Source organism: Ambystoma mexicanum, chromosome 5p (genome assembly GCF_040938575.1).
Source record: "Ambystoma mexicanum isolate Mex_15411 chromosome 5p, UKY_AmexF1_1, whole genome shotgun sequence".
NCBI lineage: Eukaryota > Metazoa > Chordata > Amphibia > Caudata > Ambystomatidae > Ambystoma > Ambystoma mexicanum.
Window position 1 is genome coordinate 1226906017 of NC_090930.1, and position 25780 is coordinate 1226931796.

General features: G+C 44.4%; 1 protein-coding gene across 1 annotated transcript in view; it reads left to right on the forward strand.

The window, feature by feature from the left end:
* Positions 1-2274: 2274 nt before the first annotated feature.
* LOC138481513 (cadherin-9-like) overlaps positions 2275-25780 on the forward strand; it is a 1092027-nt gene continuing 1068521 nt past the window's right edge. Inside the window, exon 1 of the mRNA XM_069613698.1 lies at positions 2275-2698. The gene's annotated coding sequence lies outside the window, so the exon portion shown is untranslated. The remainder of the gene's footprint in view (positions 2699-25780) is intronic.

The following is a 25780-nucleotide window of genomic DNA, read 5'->3' on the forward strand; positions in this document are numbered from 1 at the left end:
TGGGGGCAATGAGGGCTCTGCCTCCCTGAAAAATCTGCGCTCTCTCAGCCCAGGAACACCTGCAAGGGCAGGCAGGTCTCAGGCACAAAGTGTTGGGAGAGTTGTGGCTACTAAGGACTTTGTTCGGAAAAGGGGGAGGCAGTTGACCTCACAGCTGGGGTAAACCAGGAGCCGGTGGTCTGAGAGCATGCCAAGGCAAGGAGGAAATGGAGAAGGGGCCGAAGTGTTCCCCTGATCAGGCCTGACCTGGTCAAAGGTGAAGAGCCAGGGTTAAATAGGCAAAGGACAGAGTGCACTGGCCAGCATGGGGCGTGGAGGTTTTACAATAAATTGTGCACAAAGCCATTAGAATTCGAAAGGAGGAGAGGAGGAAGCTGCGGTGGGTGGTAACCCACCTTCGGCGTGGCAGTGTTTTGGTGACCAGTGAGGAGAGACAGACTCCGAATGAGCCATTGCTAAGCCGGAAGGGTCTTCGCTCATTCGGACCAGAACCCCCTGAGAGCCTAAATGGCAGGGGCATCTGGTGGTAACAATGAGGGCTCAGCTTCCCCCAACAAATGGTGCTCCCCCAGCTCACGAACACCTGCAGGGGCAGGCGGGTCTCAGGCACGAAGGGTTTGGGGGAGTTGTGCCTATTATGGACTTTGGGAAAAAGGGGGAAGCAGGTTTTGGACATGAAGCAGTTGTCACACCTTCTGAGCTATTTTCACTATTTGTTTGCTGTGTTATTTTGTGTGAAAATAAATCTGCTGCCTTTTTATTCCAAAAAGAAAACATGTCTCATTCTGCCCCTTACTGGAAGGAGAAAAAGTGGGGCAAAGGCAAATGAGCATGGGTAATGTATTCGGCATAAACAAATGGACAAATGCCCAGGTTATGCAGGTGACGATGGAAAATGCATACAAAATGGAGGAGGCACCCTGATAACCGGGGCAGGGTCCTCACTCCTCTTCCCCCCTCCCTTCTCGAGGCAAGGGGGAGGTGTTAGCCCCAAAGAGCACCAAAAACGCTCAGAAGCCTGCGAAGGGCAACAATAGGAGGGGGCGGGGGCAAGCCCCTTATAAGCGGCGGGCGTCCTGCGGGAAAGGACTTGCATTTTCCAACAGCAGGACGCCCGCCATCAGGAAGAGGATTTCGTTTTCCCACCCACCCTGCATGAGGAGCAGCTATGGCGAGGCCTGGCCGTTGACGTCGCAGGACGGTGAGGCAGTGTTTTGGCGACCAGTGAGGAGAGACAGACTCTGAATGACCCATTGCTAAGCCGGAAGAATCTTCGCTCATTCAGACCAGCGCCCCCTGGGAGCCTAAACGGCAAGGGCGTCTGGTGGTAGCAACGAGGGCTCAGCTTCCCCCAACAAATGGCACTCCCTCTGCCCACGAACACCTACAGGGGCAGGTGGGTCTCAGGCACGAAGGGTTTGCGGGAGTTGTGCCTATTATGGACTTTGGGAAAAAGGGGGAAGCAGGTTTTGGACACGGAGCAGTCATCACACCTTCAGATCTATTTTCACTATTTGTTTGCTGTGTTATTTTGTGTGAAAATAAATCTGCAGCCCTTTTTATGCCAAAAGGAAAACATGTCTCATTCTGCCCCTTACTGGCGGGAGAAAAAGTGGGGATAAAGGCAAATGAGCATGGGTAATGCAATTCGGCATAAATAAATGGACAAATGCCCAGATTATCACCTCATAAACATTGCAGCGTAGTTTCCACCTGGTTAGGACAGCATGGGAATCCATTGTTGCTGCATTCCCAGATGGAAAAGCCTGCCCTGCTGGTTTCAGAAAAATGGGTATTAAGACGACGATCTAGAGCTATAGGGTTGGCCCTTAACATGGAACTCTCCAGGCCTGCTTCCCCTAAAGCCGCCCTTCTCCTTGCCAAGTGACTCGAGGCAAGGAGACAGGAGAAGCCACATCACGAATAGGATTCCCACTGTCCGAAATGAAAAGGTCTGCTTACATCTTTATTACTCCAGACACCAATATGATAATAATGTAGACAAGTGAACAGAAGTTTTGAATTTTAGCCAATCCATTTATAAAAGCCTCCAAAGGCACTTACACCCTGCCGTCATTGTGTTCACGTAACGTAAATGTTAATTGAAATGCTTTAATCGGAAACATACAAACCGAGTTTTGATTGACAGGCTGCTGTGCTGCCGGATTTGCGCGCACGCCCGCAATTCGTCGGCAGTCCTGGCGCTGTGCAAGTTGTGCACATGTGCACTGGAGATGGATTCGAAAGGTCTCATTAGCCACTACTCCAGACACAGAGATCCTTGTCATTCTGGTGGAGCGCCCTCCTCTCGGTGCCCTCCCACTGCAAGCGGCACTGCCTGCGAGCGAGAGAGAGCGAGCGCGCGCGCTTGTGTGTATACGGCACAGTAAAGCCTTCACTCTCCATCTAAGCCTCCTCGGCCGAGCACCGCGGCTCCATCAGCAGCACACATCTCTCAGGCTGAGGGACGTTTTCCTATTAATCAGGCGCACTGAATGGAAACCAATCAGATAGAGAGTCCCCTTGGCTTTGCCTGCCTGCCTGCCAGTGTTAAAAGTGATGTGGGGCGAGCGAGCGCCAGTTAGACGCGCATAGATTCCGCGGCGGTGCTGGGAGCCGGCAGAGGGACAGCGCAGGCGGCCGCCAAGGTGTCACTGAGCCCAGCCAAATGCACGCTCCTCCGCGCCTTTAGGACACGGTAAGTGGCTTGTTCTGGTGCACGTTATCACGCTGACATCTTAAAATAGCCGCGGGGAGCGCGGCGGCTCTCTGGTACTTTTGGTGTTTTTTTTTTTCTGTGCTGGGTTAGAAGGTGCCCCGTGCACGCCCGGTGGGCACGCAGCAGGTGCTTCTATTTTGGGCATGCATGGCACTGTTTGACAGGAACAATGGGAACTGTGCTTTCTCTGCTGCTGTTATCATCTTCTGCTTTGTGTGGACCTTTCAGGGGCATATGTGTGCCTTGGTCCTGGGAAAGCCGCATCTGAGCTTTGAGTGGCTGGCGGAATGTTTCTCACTCCGAAATAGTGTTTTCTTGCGACTTGTTATTTATTTATTTTTTTTGTGTTTCCTCCTCGTGTGCCGTTTGCCCACTGCCGTGTGGGCATTTACGAGTTTGTCAGTCACAGCATTTAACCACTGGTGGGACAAGGGTGCACCTGTGTAGTGACGTTTAATATAAAATAACCTCAGTGCTGCACGTGCCATGTGAGAAGGTAGAGGGTTTGTGTGTGTGGGGGGGGGGCAGGGGGAAGAGTTTTTGCAGGACCCCCCCTCTGGCTGCCTCAGGGTGCGAGGTACTGCATGGCGTAGTAGGAGCTTGTCACAGGTATTGGGCATAACTGGCGCGTTTCCAGCACTGCCCGCTTTCCACTCACCGTTGACCGGACATTGGTCCCTGTTTCCAGTCAGCGCGTGCAGGGCTTGCATTGACCATGCACTGATGTGTTTGCCGGTAAATGCCATCGCCTGGTGCTTAATGGTTAAAGCACATCCATGTCTGGTTACATTTAGTTAACAGCATCTACATGTCCTCGGTGACCCCCGTGTGATGAGCTACTTATGCCAACCCCAGCCTCGCCCTCTTACACGTCCAGCAGCAGCTCGGGGATGCGTCCGAGCGGCTCGTAATGCGCTTCAAAGCGCTTGAGATGAAAGCGACGCGCCGCGGACGCAAGCCCCAGCAGAACGCTGACCCGCCGCAACCCTTCGCAATCTGCGAAATGCAATTACTCGGCGAGCGGGGCTTGTTTTACGGCGGAAACTTCAATTGGTGCAATTTCATATTTCTTGAACCATAAAAGTTTCGAGCGAGGAGTAATGAATGCCATTTGTAAGGGAAATCAATACTTATGGAAATGGCACTGTTCCGTGCATAGCAATGCGCCCTGGCGGAGACCGCTTGGAATAATACATCTTGGTTATGGACGGGGCTTCAGGTTGGACAAGCTCGTTTCTGTCTGTGTCGTTCCGGGCACTGTGGATGCAGCCCCCCTCCCCCGCTCCCCTTCCCCTCCCCCGCCTCCACACGCACCCTCAGAACACAAGAACGCCACGTCAGAACGTTGAAGCAGTGGGGCTCACACCCGCCCTTTGCTTGTCATTCTGTGACCCCAGTAGGGAGATGGCCGGCAATATAGGCGAACACGCCGCATTTTCCCCCACCTAGCACTGTTCCAGAAAGTTGTTATGGTCCAGGGCTTGTTTTAGTAACGGCTTCTGGTCATCCCTACCAGGACCCAAGTGTAAAATAGATATCTCTTTTGCACACGACGAGGGTCATGCTGTGGTGAGTCACATCGCACGCGAACCCCGGCAACTGACGCAGAAACATACACTTCTGCATATAACAAGGCGATGGACAGCACGTGGGGAGCGCTGTAAGGGCACGGGCTTGAGAAAGGAACCGCAGGTGCTTTTAAACATTAAAGCCATTTTCTGGTGCACGAGACTCCAGTCATGGCCGAAACCACTAGGATTTGGGGGAGGACTTGCTCAGGTGGGAATGCGTTAAGGGGAAAGAGCTTAGCGTAGGAGAGCGGGATAAGCCTCACAATAACAGAGACAAGTAAAGCTTGAGAGAGCACGAGCAGCGTTTCAGAAAGAGAGAGAAAGAGCGACGGGGCGAAACAAAGGAGATGGGGGGACATAACGGAAGAGGTAGTGTTCAACAGAGGACTAGAAAAGGAGAGACATCGAGAGAAGGAAAGAGTTGAGGGGTAGACGTGCACGAGAGTCAGAGAGACACGAAGAGGGAAGCAGAAAGTCAAAGAGAGTCAGGGATAGAACACGTGTGAAATCGAGAGAGGGAGAGAGAAGGCTGGCGAGAGAGCTGAACGAGACAGAGACAGAAAGAGAGGCAGAGAAAGACAGAGAAATACGGATAGCTCAGGGGATAAACGGAGGGCGAGGGAACGAGATGGAGAAACAGAGAGATAGAAGTTTGAAATGGGAGGCAAACATGAACGACATAGGCAGAGAAAAGAGAGAAAGGCAGATACAGAGAGACAGTAATAGAACAAGGAAATAAATAGTGTGTGTCAGAGAGAACGGAAGATGGGGAGAGTGTGCGAGGCAGAAAGAGAGAAAGATTGAGAGAGTGTGAGAGGGTTTGTGAGGTGTGACAACGAAACGCACTGGAGAAAGCGCCTCGCCCTGAACTTTGTCTCTGAGCCGCTGCATGCAGCAATAATGGCATTTGCCCTCTGACTGGCAGAAACAGCAGTGCATGTCACAGGCCTGCTCAGAGGCGTTGCTAGGGGATGGCTGAGGGGGCTATAGCCAGATAGAATCTCGGGAGCTACAACCAAAAGGCTAGCTAGCCCCCAGTCCTGACAGTTCTGACATTAGCGTAGCCCCGGGTCTTTTCCAGACCTAGCAACACCCCTGGGCCTGCTCCTCTGTCTCCAAAAGGAGTTGCCATCATACAGCAAACGCCCGCCGTGTGAGCCCCGAGCCTGCTGTAGGCTGTCGCTGCTCCCTGCAGAAGAACCCCCCCCATGCCGACGACAAGCACACCACGTGCCCAGATCTGCGACCTTAGGGGCAAGCTGCTGTCCATTCCCAGATCACACACCGCTATGGGCACACCTCCAGGGAGCTGCCCTGCAGCCATGGGGCAGATAATCACAACTTTGCCCTTTGCAAGTTATGCACCTCTGTAAGTTGTGCTGTTTCCTTATGCAAGAACAGCGCCTAGAAGCCTCCAGGTTAGGTGTGCTATGCACATTACTAAATAAATAAATAAGTGAATTTAGCACCAGTGTTGCTGCTTAGATAATACTAAATGGAGCCTCAGGATAAGCACCAATCCGTATTATCTAAACACGCTTTTACTGGGGGCACACGTGAAGCAGCCTGTTTTATTTACTATGTGTGCCACACAACATGGACATACATGTTGTAAACATATTTTTGTTTGCATAATATAGCAAAAGGTAAAAACAAAAACAAAAAACAGTCCGATCCATTTCTGAAGTAGGGCAAACCTGTTTTGATGCTACGGATCGTGAGAAAACCCTGTTTGCTATATTTCATGTTAGCTAAGCATTTGTTGAAATGTTAGCACTGGTGCAATGTTTGATGGTCTGGACCCAGGAGTTCGAGTGGGAGGCAGTGACACTCATAAGAAGGCGGCGACGCAGGGTGGACGCGTTGAAGCACTAGTCATCATTGCTGGAAAGAGTCACAGTCCTCTTTCCTCTGCCATTGCCCCAGACAATGTGCTGTAGGCTGGAACGTTAGAGAATCTTAGCAGGCAACTTATAAGCAATGCTTCTCACGGAAGCCATTATGTGTGACCTCATTCCACATTTAATTTCCATGTATGTATTTGCATCTATTGCAGACCTAGGGCCCAACTGCATTTGTGCAGTTTATAAGCAGGAGGGCAGAAACTGCCGTAGTGCTAACATGTATTGTTTCAATACGTTTGTGCACGAGGGCAAAGTTACGGCTCAGTCAGATTGTATTTGCATTAGGGTAAACTTTGCCCTAGTGTAAACATGCATTGAAATAATATGTATTTGTTTTGCACTATTGCAGTTTTTCGCCCTAGTACTATGCAAACATGCACGTTGCACCTGTTCACAGTTGCTGTATTATGGCCCATGCAGCCTCCATCAGAAACACTGACAGAGCAATAGGCAGTAGACTTAGATGTTTCAGGAATTCCATGTTCACCCCATGATGATGATCAGGCCTCTGCATGTTACTGTCCTGGATTTGCATGCAGGGTAGTGGTGACGTATGTACGTGAATTGGGGGCGAAATCCACACAAAAAAGATTGGCTCAGGCCTACAAAGACGGATGTAGAATAAAAGAGAATAGCAGGTTGTGTATTCATGGCCCCATAGGCTGCCGACGCGCCGCCCGCGCGGTCTCCGGCGGAGGAAGCATCTTTGATATTCACTTGCTCGCGTTATGATAATCCACTCACCCTGGGAAGTCCGGGAAACTGAATTGACATCTGAGGAGCCATGTTAGAGTGGCAGGGCGCGCGCGCACCTCTTGGAGGAGCATGCTGGGCGAGCATGTGTTGGTGGTAACTTCTGAACCGCATGGTTGATACATCAGCTTGTGGAGGTGATCCCTGATCCTCAGCAGGCTCCCCCTTTTCAGCAGGAAGCAAGGCGAGCTTGTGGGTTCAGGTTCAACCTTGCTTCGCCAAGGCAGAAAGTAGACGTGTTCTTAACTTTCTGGCATTTCAATGTTGAATAGAAGGATTTCAAAAGCCTTTCCTAGAGACAGGATGACCGCATTCCCCTAACCAGTCCCTGAACTGACCTACAAGTTGCGCTGTTTTCTGCTTGTCATGAAAATTCTTGTGTGCTCAAAATGCACGATTCTGAAACTTTGTGTTATTTTTTTATAACTTTATATTTCAATAACAAAAGATAACCAAAGAAAATGTCAGAAACACAAAACATTGCAGATACTTCTAATCATTAGCTGTACAGTAATAAGTACCCAGCCTGGCCCGGTTAGGCCACCCCTCTCACCCCAGCCTCAAGCTGCTCGAATGTGACCCCTCCTCCCTTCATCCCAGAACGCTTCACTTTGGCCAAATCTTGCCTCTGCTTCGATATACCTATCATCCTGCCATCCCTCCATTGAGTCGCCCTTGTTATCTTGTCCAGTGCCCATTTAGAGGCCAAATGCCTCCCTTGCAAGACCAGGCCTGTGCCGATCAGTGTCTTGGTCCCTCCTGATTCTGAAACTTTTTCGGTAGAAAACCCTAGTTTCCATTGATGTTTCCTCTTTTTAAAGTCGGTTCACTGGGAACATGTGCAGCAATGCCAGCTTGGTTATAGATGCACAGTTATTTTTTTAATTAAAATTATAACGCGCCTAATACCCAGAGGTTTCTAAGCATGGAGCCGAGAATCGAACCTGTGTTGCTCTGCATCCCAAAGCGAGTGCGTTGCCCCCTGAGCTATCCTCCCGAGATCATGGGACGCTTGTACCTTTGTGACAGCAGCAGAGCACGCTACGGCGGGTGCAAAGTTCTTTCATAACGACCACTTGCCAGGTTCCATCCAAACAGGGAATTGCAAAAAAAAAAAAAAAAGAAATACGATTGTATTCACTGAGCCAGGTGCGATGCACTGGGAGCCGAGTCTCCGCTGTCACCCTCTCCCCATGACAACTCCACTCTTCGAGGAGCAGACTGGTAATGTATTTTGCCTTGGGGTAAATAAGTCATTAGAACACCCCGTCGTTTTTGTTGTTCGTAAAAATGGATTGCTTTGAATTGGGGGCACGGCGTCCTTTAGCAAATACAATATATACAACAAAAACATGTTCAGGGCCTATTTTCAATGGCTCTGTCAAACACTCCAAAAAATACAAACCTACGCCAGACAGAATCTGGGCAAAACCGAGATCTGACTCCCATTGGACGCAGTTTCTGGCCATCGAGAATTTGGCATTGCTACTGTGGCTTGGCAGGAGGATGAATGGTTCATGCCAATTACTTGTCTTTATATGCCATGTCTTGACTTTTCATTGTCTTTACACAAGGCATCGTCTGGGGGAAACCTCAGATCACCAGCTTATTCCTATTTGATCTGAGTTGGCTTTTCATTGCTGCTTGTGTGAGGGGTTTCTGACCCTCACTAGCCCCCCCCCCTGCAGTAAGTAACCGTTTTAGCTATACCATAGCAATATATTGCAACTTTTCACTAGTTAATATCTCCAAATGCGCAAGGCTGTACTCCATAGAGGACGAGCGGAACCAAAGAGCTTAAGTGCAGGTTACGCAGAGCAATCCGGGGTATAATTGCAAGGGCATGATTCGATTTCCATCTAAATAATGTCGAAACGGCGAGCAACCTCAGTGGATTTATTCTGCATGCAGAAGCCAGCGACTGAGAAATGCTCTGCATTCAGAAGCCTCCAATATGCACCTGTGCTCCGCTGCTGGTGATTTGTCAAATGAACTGAGGCGACGCACGGATGAGGGCCGCGTAATGCGGGCCATTACGTATGTCAGGGCCAGGCCACTGGTCAGATTAAATAACAATAAGGGGTCCTTGAAATGTGTGCCTTGCACGGTCATGCGCCACTAGATCTAGAGGTGCACGGTCACTGTTTGGAAGGAGTCGTTCATCTTCTATAAGGGGGGCACGCGGCACGGTGAGCTGGTTCAGAACCGTCTAAAACTCCCGATTGCACTGTTCACTCTGTGGCAAACTGTGTCCTTGGAAGGAGAGATTTGGAGCAGCTGCGCAATTCAATTCAACAAACACGATATATGGGATGATCGGCTCGAGCTTCAGAACATTGATTTTACCAGTAGCTCCAAGTATCTCCCATGGTCGAACCAAAAACACAAAATGGTGGTGTGGGGCAGTTTGTTTGGTCAAAGTGGCCCACATTTTTGGCCAAAGTGGGCCAGTTTGAGGAGTTACTTCACTATGCGGCTAGTAGCGTTGGCCAGTGTTGCTGAATACATATTTAAAAAATGCACAATTTGCATCACATTTGATCACAAAAGCTCCCCCTTGGGTACTATTCAAACAGTGTCACACAAGGAATGAATAGCCATTTGCAACTGTGGACCACTTTTTATTGGTGCCCGAGACAATTTTATGGCCCAGTCCGACTGTGGTGGTAGGCATATGGGAGCAACACCCACTGCCAACAAATCAATTGAAAACCACAAAAACTAGACACTCATCAACACTGAGATTGGTGCCTAGTGTTCAGGAATACAGAATTTAATATATGGCGTGAAGCTATATTTTATGTATATCATATTGTTTAATCGTTGATGCCCCAGGCCTCCACATGGGGCGCGTCAAGAAAACTGAAGAAAGCATTGAGATATCTTCATCACTCGCTTTCAGAGTCTGAGTGTTGTTGATAAAGCGAGTAGGCAGATGAGTCTGCAGTCACACGGTATACCCATCGCCACTCTGTTAATCGCCCGCGTCTTCGGCATGCCACTAGCTCTTCCTTGCCACTTGGCTCTGCTTTGACCCCTTTCACGACTGAACCAATGCCTAGATTTAGTGCAAGACCAAAGGAATTAAAGAGCCGCGTGTGCACATTTGATACCGGAAATCAATGAGTCTTGACTGCCGACTGTGTGGACCAGGCACAGGTGCCGAGGGATATGGTGTGAACCCAAGTGTGATTCCCAGCTGTTTTTAGTGGTCCAGTAAAGGCTTACATTTCCTCCCTGTATCATGGATGGCCCTAGCATTGGTTAGAACTAGGTCTAAGTCCTAGACCAAAATATGTGTTGTTGAAAAACGTGAGTTTTAAAAAAAAATGTGTATGTTCGGATGTTTGCAACAGTATCACACTGTTTTATAGATACCTGAACAATTGTACAATCAGTGGCAGGTGGCGGGCTCCAAATGTTGCGTGTGCTGGCCAATGGCAGGACCAGATGTCATAATCTTGCCATGGCTAATGCCGAAAAAAAAAAAAATCTGGGCACAGAGCCTTTTCCTCTAGCTACCAATGGAGCAGACATACCATGCTTGGCACACAATGCAGGCAGCACCCACGTACTCCATACTATAATCCCCATTATTGCCTAGCAGTGCCCAGCCACACCAAAGCATAATTGCCAACATGACCCATTCCAATCTGTAGGTACTTATACAGTCATGTTCTTTTTCTTTGCATTCTGGGACTTGCATTTCCACCTTTCCCATAAAAAACTCAGACTATAAGAATGCAACGAAAAAAGCAAATAGGACTGGATAAGCACCTACTTATTGGAGTGGGCCATTTTGGCAACTATGCTAAAGCTTACTTCTCTATAGAGCATATTGGGTCATTTTTGGGGGTCTGTTGGGTAGGAGTGTGAGGGGGGACCCTCCTTCACAAACTCTTTCAGCTAAATAACTTAAACAATGGGGTTATGGAGCGACCTCCACATTTCCCATAAGGTGACTGATCAGCAAGAGTTTGCAGAAATCCTCTTCTCCCTCGAGGAGTGGAATGAATGCTTATCTGTAAAGAAGGCGACAAGTGAACCCCACAAAGCGTTTATTATTTGACGTCTTCATAACTGTGTCACAGAAATCAGCAGGGAATATTTTAAGAAATCTTTTAAAACATTTATTTTGAATTCTTATGACTCGTGCCTATCCACCCCTGGTCTAGCCTTTGCTGCTCTCTACTGAGCTCTGTTACTTGCTGCGCACTGAGGCCTGCGGGCGAGGTGCGCCTTATCTAAGAAATAATTAACATTAACATTCGTACAGTTCTTTATGGTCATTTTCTAGATAGGGATCGGAAGGATTGTTTTGCCTTTTACACTCACACAGGGCTTAGCAGGAATCCATCTATCAGGACTACTTGTCTGGGGCTGGCCATGAAGAAAGGAGTGGCTCTGCACTCCTTTCCACTTCTATGGACGATTTAGCTGTGCTCAGTTACCCGAGCAGAGCAAGAGCATGGAAGACGCTTGCTGTTGGGAAGACAGCCAAGCATTGTTGGATTAATTCTGAAGTTCTCTTTTGCAACATTAGTCTACATTGGAGAAGGTCAGTAAGGGGACATGGGTCATTAGATGCATGCATTCTTAACATTTAAAAAAAAAAAAAAATGAATTAGCTGATATATCAACTTTTCAACAATAATATAATACATTTGATAACATAACAATGTTTTTACAGTACACATTTCAAACATTCTAACACTGCACATAGTAAACCTTTACAAATCAGGTGTGCTGGTTTATTGGAGGGCATGAAACCCTTTAATCTAATCTGGGGCCCATGCAAGTCTCTTTCCTTAGCTGCGTAGGCAGTACTATTATCCCTTTATGGAATGCCTGCTCAACCATACCGACCCTTTGCTATCCATACCTCTGAACCCATTGAAATATGCTTTGTTTATCAGGTCCTCCGTCACTCTGTTAGTCCACTCTCTTCAGTGGCCAATGGTGAGATGTCCAGCGGCTTTCCAGAGCCTCTGCCTTGCTCTTAAGAGCAGGCATGGACAGCACCCTTCTTGTAAATCGCTCAATACATCCCTCTGATTGTACCTCCTTCCAGATTAAAAAGACAGGCGATGGAAGGTTCACGGTCCACAACTTTTGAATTGGAAATCTGTGGCATAAGTAAACGGTGGACTTTCGAAAGGTACTGAAAATGTACTGCCTTGCGATTAAGTCACCTTTCTTCTGGCCTTCCTTTCTGATTCTTGCTCTGCGTATTCCTTCCTGTACGAGTGCCTGACACCCTAAGAAACAATTACGTTTGTGGTGGTGTACGCAATAATTGCAAAACGTATGTGCCTGCCTAAGCACAAATCACAGGTGTGCAAATGCTGGTTGAAGACACCTCATTTTACCAAGGCCTTTGCGGATATGTCACGGATTTTGATGTAAACGAAGATTTGCATACAGCGATTGTTCACCACTGATGTGTGACTGCGCGTGCACCTTTGTATGGTACTATGACCGCATTTGTATTGCTGTCCAGTCGGGTTCTGTTCACTTTTTAATTTAAGGAAAATATATCTTGTATTCTATGACCCTGCAACATTTATTGTTTCTTGAAAATACATTGCTTTCCTAAGGACAACTTAGTTTTCACCTTGGGCGCAGCAGTGCAATGGACTTAATTAATTCTTAAACATGCACTTGAGCCCCAAAAAACTGGATTGATAGTGACTTAACTAACAAGGATTGTTCTTCTGCTAATTGTGTTTTTCACTCCCTATATTTAGAACACCATTGCAAACTGTATATAATTTACCTGTAATATGTTTATTCTTATTATGCTACTTGTTCCTAAAATCGGTGTCCAGTTAAAGGATCGAATACAAAAGGTTTGAATGAAAAAGGTGAGAGTCAATAGGATCGAAAACAAAAGGTTCACATTTTTTTTTAAATTATATATATTTTTTGGGGTTTCCATATAGGTAAAAAAGTGGTTTTTACCACAAAAACAGGGGTTGGGGGTACCCCCCCTCAACAAAAAAAATTAAAAATAAAAAAATACAAATTTCGAGCCTTTTGTTTTCGGTCCTTTTGATTCAAACCTATTGTATTTCAAACCTTTTGATTCAAACCTTTGACCTATAACCCCAAACATGTGATTGCACCTCTTTCACAATTGTATGTTGATCTTTTGTTTTTCTACCTGTTACCTTTTGCAAAACATGATAAATATATGCTTAAGAAGCACCCAGTGCACTCCCACAGTGGTTGGTAATTGCTCATAGTGGCAGATTCATTCACAGGATTTCCAAAACAATGAAACGCAACCTTTTTCTTAACATTTTATTAGTGGACAGCTCTAAAACTCTAGCATCTGTCCGCCTGAAATCTTTGTGGTTTCAATCATCATCAGTAAGGGTACACTCTCTTCTTTAGATGTTCACGTGTTCATTTAAAACAATCAAGGTGTATAATATCATACTTTGCTGCAAAGTTGTGAATGTAATTAATTAAAACCGAGTTGTGTTACAAATCACATCATTAGCTGACTTTTAAAAAATATTTGATGTTGATTTCTTTTCGTTTCATTGATGCGACTTTATGGGTGCAGTTTTGCATTCAATCAATATAAATGAACAGTGAATAAATAAATACATTGATTGCTGGTCAAGCAGTTTGTTTTCTCAGCTGATGGGAATTCGAAAGTATCTGAGATATAGTAGGTGTGGGACTAATTTGTCGAAACATACAGATTTCTTTGGCTGTGACATGGTCCCTTACATTGAGGCAGGTTTAGAGAGGGTAGCACCAGTCAGAGGCAGCTTAGATCTGCTGTTCCAGCCACTCAAGTCTTCTCGCACCAAGAGGGAAATTGTCACTGTCTTTGAGCTAACTCCCAGACGCTATTGCAATTGTGTGAGTAAACAGGCTCCAAGCGAAGCAGGGGGTACTGTTTAATCTGCTCAGCATTACACAGAAGCTTGCGTTCCACAATCCCCCAAGTAATTGGTCCTGGCACTCTAGCAATATTGTCCGATCCATAAGCCAGGATCCGCATCACAAGGCAACACTGGGACAACTTCCTTCCATGAAAGGTGGTCTGGCCACACGTCTCTGAAAAGATTGATCCAGGTTTCATGGGAAGAACATGTGGGAAGCTCAGACATTAACTCTGGGTCACCTGATATTCTGCAAGGAGCGGCAGCCCTTCCCCTTACATCTGGGATTCTGAACCTGGAACTCAGAATCAAAAGAAATCTTGCAGGACGATATGAAGTACCTTGGACCTGGAGCTGGCCTTCCAGCATCCCATTCAATACTATGTTGCACTTCCGCACTCCTGGTTATCTTTCTCCTCAATCAAACAGTGCAGGATCTCCTGGGATCTGGTGATGCAGTTGGCTGGATCTGTATTCTGGCCTTCTTCTTACTGATTTTTTTTTTTTTTTTGCGTTTTGAAGTTTTACAATTTTTATTTTTACACAAATAAACATGAACATGAATAATCCAATAAACACACAGCCAATCAATTCAATGTAAATAAGCAACATATCACAACCAATTTAAAAATAATCATCAATGTACTAAAAATAGAACCGGTTGAAACTCTTACTTCTTACTGATTTTGATGCCCCACTGAAACTAAGCACTACAAGCTTTGTGTGTCCTTTGCTGAAATATTACTTCTCCACAGTGCGCCAATGTATATTCCTTGGAGCTCGCGTCTTAACCTTCAGATGTGGTTTGGCCAATATGTGCACCCTCATTTGTATGAGGAACCCACGCGCTTCCAGTGTGGGTGAGCCTGTTTGAAGCTCCCCCAGAATCCTTGCTATCTTGCCTTACATCCAGTTTTAACATGAGATGGTGCAGAAATAAGGACCGCAAACAGATGGAGTGCAGACGAAAGCCTGCATACATGCACATGCAGCACAGACAGGCAGCATCCCTCGACCCCCACCCACCAAACGTTCTCTGGGCAGTCTCTTTAAAGGGAAACACTTTGCTGGGGCTAGAGTCTTTGATGAAAATCCCAATAAGCAGCAATTCCCTGAACAGTCTCTTTAAGGAAGACCAGAATGGCAACCACCTCAGTGCATTGGATCTGCAGGGAATTGAAAAATGAGTGACACAAAACAGGACAGCACATGTCAGGCCACTTCAAGGGAAGCACTGTCCATAGCAGTATACCGACAGGCAACCTACGCAACTGACAGCCGTGAGGACATACAAATATGTCCCCATTTTAAAAAGAAAGTGTAGTAATGTGGTTTGCATGTGGAGGCTCTGTGATGATGTCAGAGCTTCAGGTGGATGTGTGGAATGCGGGTCCTCCTGGGTTTCAAGGGTGACCGTTGTAAGTTCACTGAAGGGAACTGGCTGCGTGGGTTTGGGGAATCCAGCGTCTGTGACTGTACATTGTGTCTTTGTTTACCTACCTTTCCTGCCTCTTTCATGAACCCTGAGAGTTGGGCAACCAATGGGCATTAAAGCTGTGTATACTTACCCACAACGGTACAGCGTCCGTTATTTCAGAAAGCTTAGAAATCTCAGCAGGTAACGCGTTAACAAATGCGCTCTCAATAGTGCACACTCACTGCAATTCCACCAGCCCTCTTCACCAAAAATTGCACCCAAAGAAGGAACACCCCCCTCTTCATGAAACACAGATTCTACTCATAACTAGTGTACTACCCCTTTAGCCAAACACATCCCCAAAACTGCATCAAGGCGCATATGTGTGTCCGACACAAAGACACACAGGATGACTTACGCTAGGAATACACAATAATGAATGGCCTTGCCATATACTGTTACATTTGCATCAAATTTAAACACAAAGGTAAAAATAACTGTCACTGATCCACATTTCACAGGACTCCAGATCGGGTTTTGAAGTTGTATATAGGAATGCATGAGAAGTGTTGCAGACCCTGTCCAGCCTTTGGTTAGTTTAAGATCCAAGCATTACTGAAGATAGAGGTGCAAAGCATCCCAGAAAACAGACATGGCATTCGGCCCTTGGCGGACCGGATGGATCCCGTATCTGCAACTGCCCATTCTAAATATTATTCTCACTATAAAGCCCTTCAATTTCTTTCCACATTTAACAATGTTTCAGTTTTCCGTACCATAGAAGTGCTGACCAACCTTGCGTGGACATTTATACATCGGATCGAGTTAAGCATCTGTGGGATGCCGGCTGCCACAGGGTCAAAGACAGGTTGGGATTATTCAGACGTTCCTCCTTCTGAAAATGGCGGACCAAGAAATATTAAACTGTGTTATACTATCACATGTGGTTAAAGTACTGGGAAATTCGCATGAAGTGTCACACAATGCCCTGACACAATAGATGTGTTCGCAAGTTAATATGCACTACTTCCATGTTCATGAAATTAACATTACAAGGTTTTTGTGTGTGGTAGTTGTGTCCCACACAGAACAATGTCTTTCCTTTTCAGTTGCATAGCTCCATGTGCTATTAGCCTTATAGAGTTCCGCAGCGGTCATTATCTCTTGGGATCACAGGCTTCTCCTCGGGCAACAACTGAAACGCGGGTTATTGTCCTAATAACACCTCCTGCAGTATACATAACTTAGTGGATATATAGGACAGCATAAGAAAAAGTACAATCCCTAAGAATGACTGGGTAACAATGAACAACACCCTACAAGTAATGCTCTTTTCATTTCATTTCATAACACTTTATTTCGACAATAACGTCATGAAAGATCCATTAAACAATTCAATTTCAATTTGACATGATTCTTGATTAGAAAAACTCTCAAAAACAACAATTTATAAAAGTTGTACGTTAAAAATTGTGCATAGAATTGGGAATTACAGCTTCCAAAACATTCATGAACCTCATCATAAAATTGCAGTGCCCTGGCATAGTTGACAGAGGATCTATATCTTCTTCGATCTCACACTTCACAGTACTTGCAGCTAGCATTACTCGAATCAAGACAAGATGACATGGCCTCATTAGTTGCCAACAGCCTCGGGCCAAGCATGTTTAAAATATCATATCCTCACTGGGAGTGTTGCTGGGCATATCAATAGGAATTGGACCATGTTGTCATTCACATTTCCACATATTGGACACAAAGCAGATATATTTTCTTTCCGACTATGGTGGAGGCCAGCAATCAGTGATATTCCCATCCTCAGTTTGGAGTACAGTGATCTAGACATAATCTAAATCGTTTTCATGACACTCACTCACTTTTATGCTGCAACAGCGTGACAACAATGAGGATCCAGCCGCCATGGCTTGGTTCTCATGCCCATACTTTGCCAATGCAGCAGCCTTTTTCACTGGCTTGCTGGACTTGGTTATGCTACTGGGATTAGCCTAATACTCTCCAAGGCCCAAATCCCCTACCAATCCCTTGATATGCACAACCCACGACAGGGATGAGCCGCCTGCCTGGTTGACTACATCCATCAGGGCATCTTTGTTCTTTTGTGTCTGGGGATTTCACCACAATCAAGCCCAATAAAAGTAATTATGTAGAAGTATATTTTAAAATATATGAAAGAAAAAATAGTATGAATGCAAGACAGTCAGAGTCTGCTTCTCAGAGATCATAAAAGAAGCTTTCATCCTTCAACGTGTAGGCACGGACCCAAATCTGGTCGATAAGAAACAAACCCACGTTGGTCAAATAAGCAGTGCACCTTTGCTAGGAAATAAAAAGGTTTTATCACAAGAAATTACAGCCAAGAGTTTCCATCAGTCCTGTGGAACTTAAAACGAAACTAAGAACTCATCTTGTCTATTGCAGGTTACATCTTTTATAGCGGAAACCACAATTAATATACGCTAAGCATATTCGTTTCTCAACATAATCCCACATTCTTGAGTGGTCAATGCCTATACAACAATTCTAAACATCCCCTATAGTACATTACCCGATTGGTCACACTTTATCTAAAGACAACCCCCTTACAAATGACATCATGTGTTATCGTTGTACACCACTCTAATTTGATTGGTGTGTTATACTCTTGTACTTGTTTGCATTAATACACTTTCCTTATTGGTTAAGATAGTGTGGACCATCTTGTGATGTACATACCTCTGACAGGTCCCAACCAGGGAATGAGTGTGAATGACTTGGTTACCCCTGCTCGATACTACAATAATTGTCTCATTCTACAAGACACTGTGGCATGCACAAATAGCTCCCCGACCTTGCAGTTAACTTATTTGCATCACCTGCTGCTACTGCCACCTAAGAACACACTACATCTCCTCTCTTGTTTCCCTGGGAACCCAGGTGCCTATGAGCCACATGATTGGAGCATCACTCCTCGGGCCTGAATTTTGATTATGTAATTTGTTTTGTTTGTGCAGTCGCCTGCAATTCAAATGGGCTGGCTGCTTTTGATGGGGGCAGTATAGCTTCAGAAACAAGTTGTACCACTTGGCACTCTGGATACCCTGCTTCCTTCTCATAGATTTTGCCTGCGCAGCTGCTGCCCGAATCTTTATGCTCTAACCCAACATTTTGTTCCCACCTCCTGTGATTTGCGCTGTTTCAATATATTATACCGAATGCAATTTGACCGAATCGATTTATTTGAAATAGACAACATTTTAGAATATTTACCTGATCTGTGCTCCTCTATTTCTCGCCTGTTCTACATGCTATATCACAATAACCCCCCAATTAACAACATTTTGACTAACTCCGCAGGCTGTTCATCTGAACCCTCAGCTTTTAATGTACTATACTCTCTCCCTATTAGTTATGGAATGTAAACTCCAGGATTAAGAGGACAATACAGAAAAGGGAAAATTGGACGAGATAATAAGGATTCAAGTGTGAGTTACAATCTAATAGACCATCCCAGCAGCTAAGGGACAAATCATGCTATTTGGCACCCTCCAGCAATCTGTGCCAACAACACAATTCCTAGCTAACACTGTTTGGGGGGAAATGCACAATCAAGCAATTACCAACTACCTAATATTGGCCATGGAGGAGAGCAGGGGAGTGGCACACTCCCTTACCAATTGGGATGAGACAACAATAATACGTGTGTTGCTTCCAATGCCTGAAAGAAAACACATAATTCTTCCATCACTTCTAATTAAATAATTGATCATATTCACTGAGGCGAAAACATGGGAAATTAACATGAAGGGAGCTATTATACATTTATTTATGGGGGAAAATAATTGATATAATATTATGTGAGTTTAGCAAACAATGGTACTATGGTACTGCACATAATGTTATTGCTCTGTTAACGGTAATTATCAGCGCATAATAGAAACACATTATTGTGGATTTTTTAACTGTGTCATTGTATAGCATGGCATATAGCTTGTTTCCCAAATGATTATTTATGTATTAAAAAAATAAGTATATATACATTTTTTCTACATTACATTAATTTCGAAAATATCACCTTTTCGATCACTTATCCATAGTCATTTTCTAACACTTTGCATTTTTGATCATTTATTTTCGGTAAAATCAGCGACATCCAGCTTGATACAATTAGCCACTGTCTGCACAGCGCATCTTCTAATAAAAAATGGACAAAGCCTCAGCTTCAAAATGGGCCTACTTCTCCTACTCCCGAAAAAAGGCATGGAATACAGCTAGGCCCTAGATTCAACATGATGTGACTCTCACTAACTTGGCTCATATCCCTCTCGTTCATTGCAGTACCCCTCTGACTCCCTGTTTGCGTACTCCGCAAAGCACTACATAAGTCACTATTGCTAAATACACAAACTGCTGCACACCACTCTGGCTCTGCCCTCAATATCCACAACATCATTGCAGTGTTGCCATTTCTGGGAGGCCTTGTGATGCTTCTAATGTGTGTCAAAGCTAACTACAAATGACATGCGTGTTCTGGAAAGGGGTCTTGTCCCTTCCAAAATCAACGTCCATAGCTGAGTAAAATACTAACACAAAATGTCTACTTATATATTTTGTGCAGAGTGAACCTTTTTGCTCTGTTGGGATGTTGCAATTGCATCCCAACTCATGAGCCATGGGTCTATCTAAACGTACCCACTTTTCTATGGATATTAATGGTACAACATTTTAAAAAATGTTGCATACTTTAAGCTCATCTTTTAACAAGAAAATTTTAAAGAATTTAACTTTGCAAACGAGAATACTTCTTCACAGGGGACACTATTGTAATATTGGGTGATGGGAATGATCTGTTTCTGGGACTGAATTTCTGGGATTATATCTCCTTTTACGTACGGTTGTACAACGTGTGACAGGGTCTCTGTCTATGGCGTATGATGGTGAAGTGTTCTTTGACCGCCTTAAAAGGGAGGATAAGATCTGAGATCCTATGGATTTGTACAGTTATGATTGGAAGGCAAAATAAATAATTGAATATATCAATACTGCTGTAATACTAGGATCTGAATACAAATTTAAAATGAATTGCAAGAGCGGAAAGTGACCACGATCCAATAATGATGGTTAGTAATTGTCAAATGTCTCCATTAAAAACGGACCAAACTCAAATGTTCTGGCCATACTATGAAACAGCAGGAGAAATGTAAAATGGTCACACGAACTAGCAACTAATTGGTCTGATAAAATATTATACAAGGGTATTAACACAATTAAGCTAGGTTTTAGGCAAGGTAGTTCTGAATCAGAGATAGTCAACAAGACATTTGAAACGTGAATCACAGTTTTCGGGACCACCCAGAGAGAGAGCTAAAATGGAAGGTTATTGAGAATGTGAAAACTACAACGCTAAATATTGCTTCCCGCGTGTAAAAGAAGGATCCATCAAAAGCACTGAAGGAAAGACCACAGATAATTGAAAAAGTGAATCTCTTCACAAAAGAATATAAGAAAAAGCAAAACTTAGGAAGCGACCAGATAGCCAAGGGGAAATGAGAGTTATGTGTGGAAGTAGCTCAAGTGCAGAATACAATGGCGTTCTGGTGAATTGTGGCAAACAATTCGACTGGGTAATATATTTGCTCATCAAAGTGCATATGTCTCCCACAGTATGGATAGAGATTTAATTTTGAGCATTTCATAGGCATGACAAGAACCTCACATAAAAACGGATGGCCTCACAATGGATAAGCTCACTATGAGGACATGTACAACCTTGCCTATAGCAATTACATTGCTAGAAAGTGCCTTGGATAGGCAGCACCCTTTAAAATGTCACAGGCTTGACAGTGTCCCCAACAATAATGATACATTGCATGTAGTCCTTTGAGTTCTGCTGATTATTGTGGTAGCTAACACGCTAAAATATGAAGGATGTACCATGGCAAGCTGGAGAACAGAGGTAAGTATCAACATGCTAAACAAGGTTCTCCCCTAAATTGTACTTCCCACTTACCTTACCAGAGAATACTTCTAAAGGTATGGGGATTTTATATTTATATCAGAATGATGGATTAGGTGAAAGAGGTGAATGTATTATCAGAAGCACACTAGGCTTCAGGGAATGATTGGGACTGCACGTGAAATCCATTTTTGCCAAATATTTCTGTGGCCTCCAGTAACCTGCCTATGCCTCATTTATGGATTCAACATCCACTTTTTTTTATCCCTGTCCTTAATGTGACTCACTTTACAAAATGTGTGTGCCCAGGCTGCATTTGTAGCTGTTTTGATGGAACTTCATGTGGCTTCTGATGGCGGGAGTGACCTTTGAAATGAAGGGTGAGCTTACTTATGGCATTGATGTGAGGAATCTATTTAATCTCCAGATCAATTTCTTAGGAGAAACTCCAATGATTGGTGCTATGGGAATAGGAGGACCCCTGTACTCAAAAACATGGATAACATTATTTTATTGTGAAGAAACCTCAATGCATTGCAGGTCCACATTCGTTCATCATATGTCTTTTGGGGAAGACCATTGGATAATCCTTAATGCCAATAAATTCAATGTTCAGTGTGTTTCATGATACAGGATAATATGTTTTCACATGTTCATAAGCTGTGTGACCATAACGTCTGCCTAGGTATTATATCCAAGAAGAATTGTACCTGTTAAGATTACTTTGTCAGGCAGAAGACTTGAATGGATCAGGTGTATGCTGTTACCCAGAAACTCATCAAGAATCTCAGCATTTTTCTGGGAGATCACATGTGCGCAATATATAGGGTTTGGATATATTTGACCGAAAAGATTGGACCTAATCTCATTTGACCAAATTTATTTCACATTTTTTTGGTCCAAAATATGGGGGGAGACCCCCCACAACCCTAAGCCCCACTTCCCCTCAACCTAATCTATACCCTTACTCACCCACATATATGTATTTAATTACATATGACCAAAAAAAAGGTCAAAGAAATTTGTTCAAATGTTTTAGGTCAATTATGCTAATACCATATATCGAGCTAGGTTTATTCTGACTGGATGTTATTGAGATGATGTTCAGAGCTATACAACCCCTAGAGAGCTAAAAGCTCTGTGTGCCAAACATGTTTGCTCGCCAACCCTTGGGACTCAACCACCACCTCCACATACAGCTCCGATGTGGATCCTGGCTTGAATTCAGTTCGGAAACGCAAGGTCGCTGATCTGACACGGGGGATATTGAGGGAAATTATAAATAATATTGACATATCTACAATTCTCTGGCTGGACCATGTAAGAAGACATATAAAACTGATTGGAATGATTGGCTGGTTTTTGCTGCCAGCTCTCCCCAGTGACTGAGCAGCTTGAGGAGACGCTGCCCGCTGTCTTTTTCCTGCAGACTACCAGTTCTGCCTGATACACGATCCAAGCCGTGCACCCAATGGCGGATTGTTGTTTTTTGAGAGAGCACTCCTTGACCTTCTTACCTGGATTTTGCCAGTGAGAGGATTACCTAGAGACCAGCCAACATGGATAGTGGATCTCTTATACAGTGCCTGTGAATTTACCCCATAGCACAGACGTCATTTCACACAGAACCCGTCCTGATGATGGCCATATGAATGATGAGGCTCATCTAGCTCAACTCCAAATGGCCGAAACACCTGGTGTAGACGCACTATTTCCCTGAAACTACAGCACATATATTGCTGTCCACACATGCACATTTCTCTTTTGTGTCCTTGCAAATGTTTTATGTTGACTTAAGAACCTTGTTTTGTAACTTCACACCATTGAATTGTGCATTTTTGACAAACCCCCACACAGATTGGGTTTGCTATACACACACTGTCTTTATTTTTGCCTGAAAAACACCTTGATACAGTGTGTTGAAAACATATTCTTGTTTGTTCTGTTGTGGTCCAAGAAACCATTTTGATGTCTGTTTTCTCCCTGGAATTGTGCTTTTATGTATACCACTCACACAGTTCCAATATATAAAATAATTGTGTCTGAGAGATTTTTCTCTCTACGATATAACCTCTATGAGTATTGTCTCATTGAAGAAACGGCAGAGTTTACACAAAAAATTGTGGGATTTCGCGTGTATGAGCAATAGTGTTCTTGAACCTATTCACTTGTGTGCTTTGTTCTTCAAGCTGAAAGGGTGCTAGGGGATGCAAACAATGTGATCAAGTCTGCAATGGCGAATTTTATAATGTTAAAGCGTGAAGAAGAAATGGATAACGAACAGATAGGAAAGTCTTATTTACCTATTGTTTGGCAATGAAAAATAAAAGGCAGAGAGCATTCCTGCCATTTCTTAAGTAGACACATTTAGCACGATGCAAAGTGACTATGGGCCTCATCACGAGTTTGGCAGTAACCCTTAAATCTGGCGGTCGTGCTATTACCGCTGGATTTAAGGGTCCGCCAAATCAGGGCTTTGGCGGATTTCTGCCCAGCTCTGAGCTGGGGGGAAATCTGCCAAAAATTCACGCTATGACCGCCGGCGGATGCCGGCGGTAAGAGCACGAAAATTCCCCATTGAGCCCAATGGGGAATGGGGCATTACGGAAATGGCTCAGTGGGGAATGGGGAATTCCATTGCCGCCAAACCTGTGATCCGGCGCTAATAGCGCTGGGGGGTTTGGCGGTAGTGCTAGTACCGCCAGTGCTAATACCGCCAGCGTTACCGCCCAACTCGTGATGAGGCCCTATGTATTGCCAACAAACACGTTAAACAGGGCCAAATTCACAGAGCGGTGCAAAGTGTATTTAGTTGGAGCAAAGTCCTTTTGCACTGCAAAAGTACTCTTTGCACCGCAGTAAATGGGGCTAATTTACAAAAAAAGAACTGGGCCTAAATCACGGAACGTTTTATAATGGCAAAACCCCATAGGAAAACGCTCTGTGAATGAGGCCCTAATTCCGTCCTACTTAGTTCTTTTCTTTATTTTAATCAGGCCCATTTAGCATGGTGCAAAGATTACTTTTGTAGTGCAAAGTTACGTTGCTTTACAAAAATACACTTTGCACTGCTCTGTGAATGAGCCCCGGTTCAATGTGTTTGTTGGCAGTGCAAAGTCACTTTGCACCACGCTAAACGTTGCATGAATCAGGCCTAAAATCGGTTACGTCTGGGATATGGCAAGGGGAGGGATGTTCATATCCCAATGTTCAACTGGGGTTTGCAAAAAATTGATGCACGTCTTAAAGACTTCCCCTTCTGGAAAAATCAGAGGAAGTGCTCACTGATTCGAATCTAAAAGCGTGGCTTACTCCAATATAAGGCATTTATTCCAGAAACGTGGAACACAAGAATAAACACTTTAAAGAATAATGCTTGGAATCTATAAAAAACATGACGTTCTAGAGGTTTCCAAAAGTGATTTCATTGAATACTTTATCTTTTGAACTCCTAATAAACCTTATAATTTGACACATTGGCCTGAAAATATTATGGTACGTGTTTACTATTTTTTTTTTTTTTTAAGTCTGATTTTGTTCTATTTATGCTCTCTAATGAAGAGACTAATCCGTATTAAGTAATTGATTGGCGGTCCCTATTTTTTTAATGTTAAGCGGAGTGTCGACAAGTGCATTTAACCTGCGTTTCCCGTGCATAATGTCTAAGAGCTTATCATTCTAAGGGCTTGGAGTGTAAGTGGGAGAGAGAGGGAGAGCAAGAGAGAGAGGGAATTAACAAAAAGAGAGAGAGAGAGTCCCATTCTTCTATAGGAAGTGTGCCCCAAGTTATCACCATACAAACTGGAGCAGTCAGAGAACATATATTTGGGAAGTTGAAAGATGAGGTTGACATATCTTCGAAGACTGGGAGAAAATATATCTAACCCATGTTCATGTCCTGTCCCATTTTAATCGAAAACAAAGCAAAGACGCTCGTCCACTGCAAGAACTCCCCAACATCTAGTGACGTCCGTACATTTAAATTCATACATCTTGCCATGAAGGTTTTTACCACGCTCATCCTAACATTCTCTGTAACAGCAGCTTTCTGCCGAAACTCAAACATGCCTGCAAATAGAATACTGACAGGAAAACTCTTATCAAACTACCAACCAAACCTCTGCCCACCTCTGCCTCTCCGTGATCCTAGGAGGCAACTATCAGCACATCTGGAACAAACCTCAGGGAGGAACTTGTCGATGAAAACCCAGTTAACTTTAGGACATGGGATCTAAAACTTTGGAGACCTGACTATCCTCCTCTTGCAGAATAGAAAACTCTGCATTTTACTGGCTTCAACAATTCTTATCAAACTGAAGTTTCAGTCCTGATTCACAGACGCATTTTATAATGGGGCAATCACATCGGAAAACGCTCTGAGCATCAGGCCCTAAATTGAGAACTCTGTTTTTCCTAGACTATAAACGTCTCATTTAGAGTCTCTCAAGGCTAACGTCTCTCACTTCCTTGTTTCAGCGTTTATATACCCCCCCCTTTGGAAGATCATTGATATCTATTAAATCAGTTTCCAAATATATGGCAATTATTTACAACTCTTCAACAT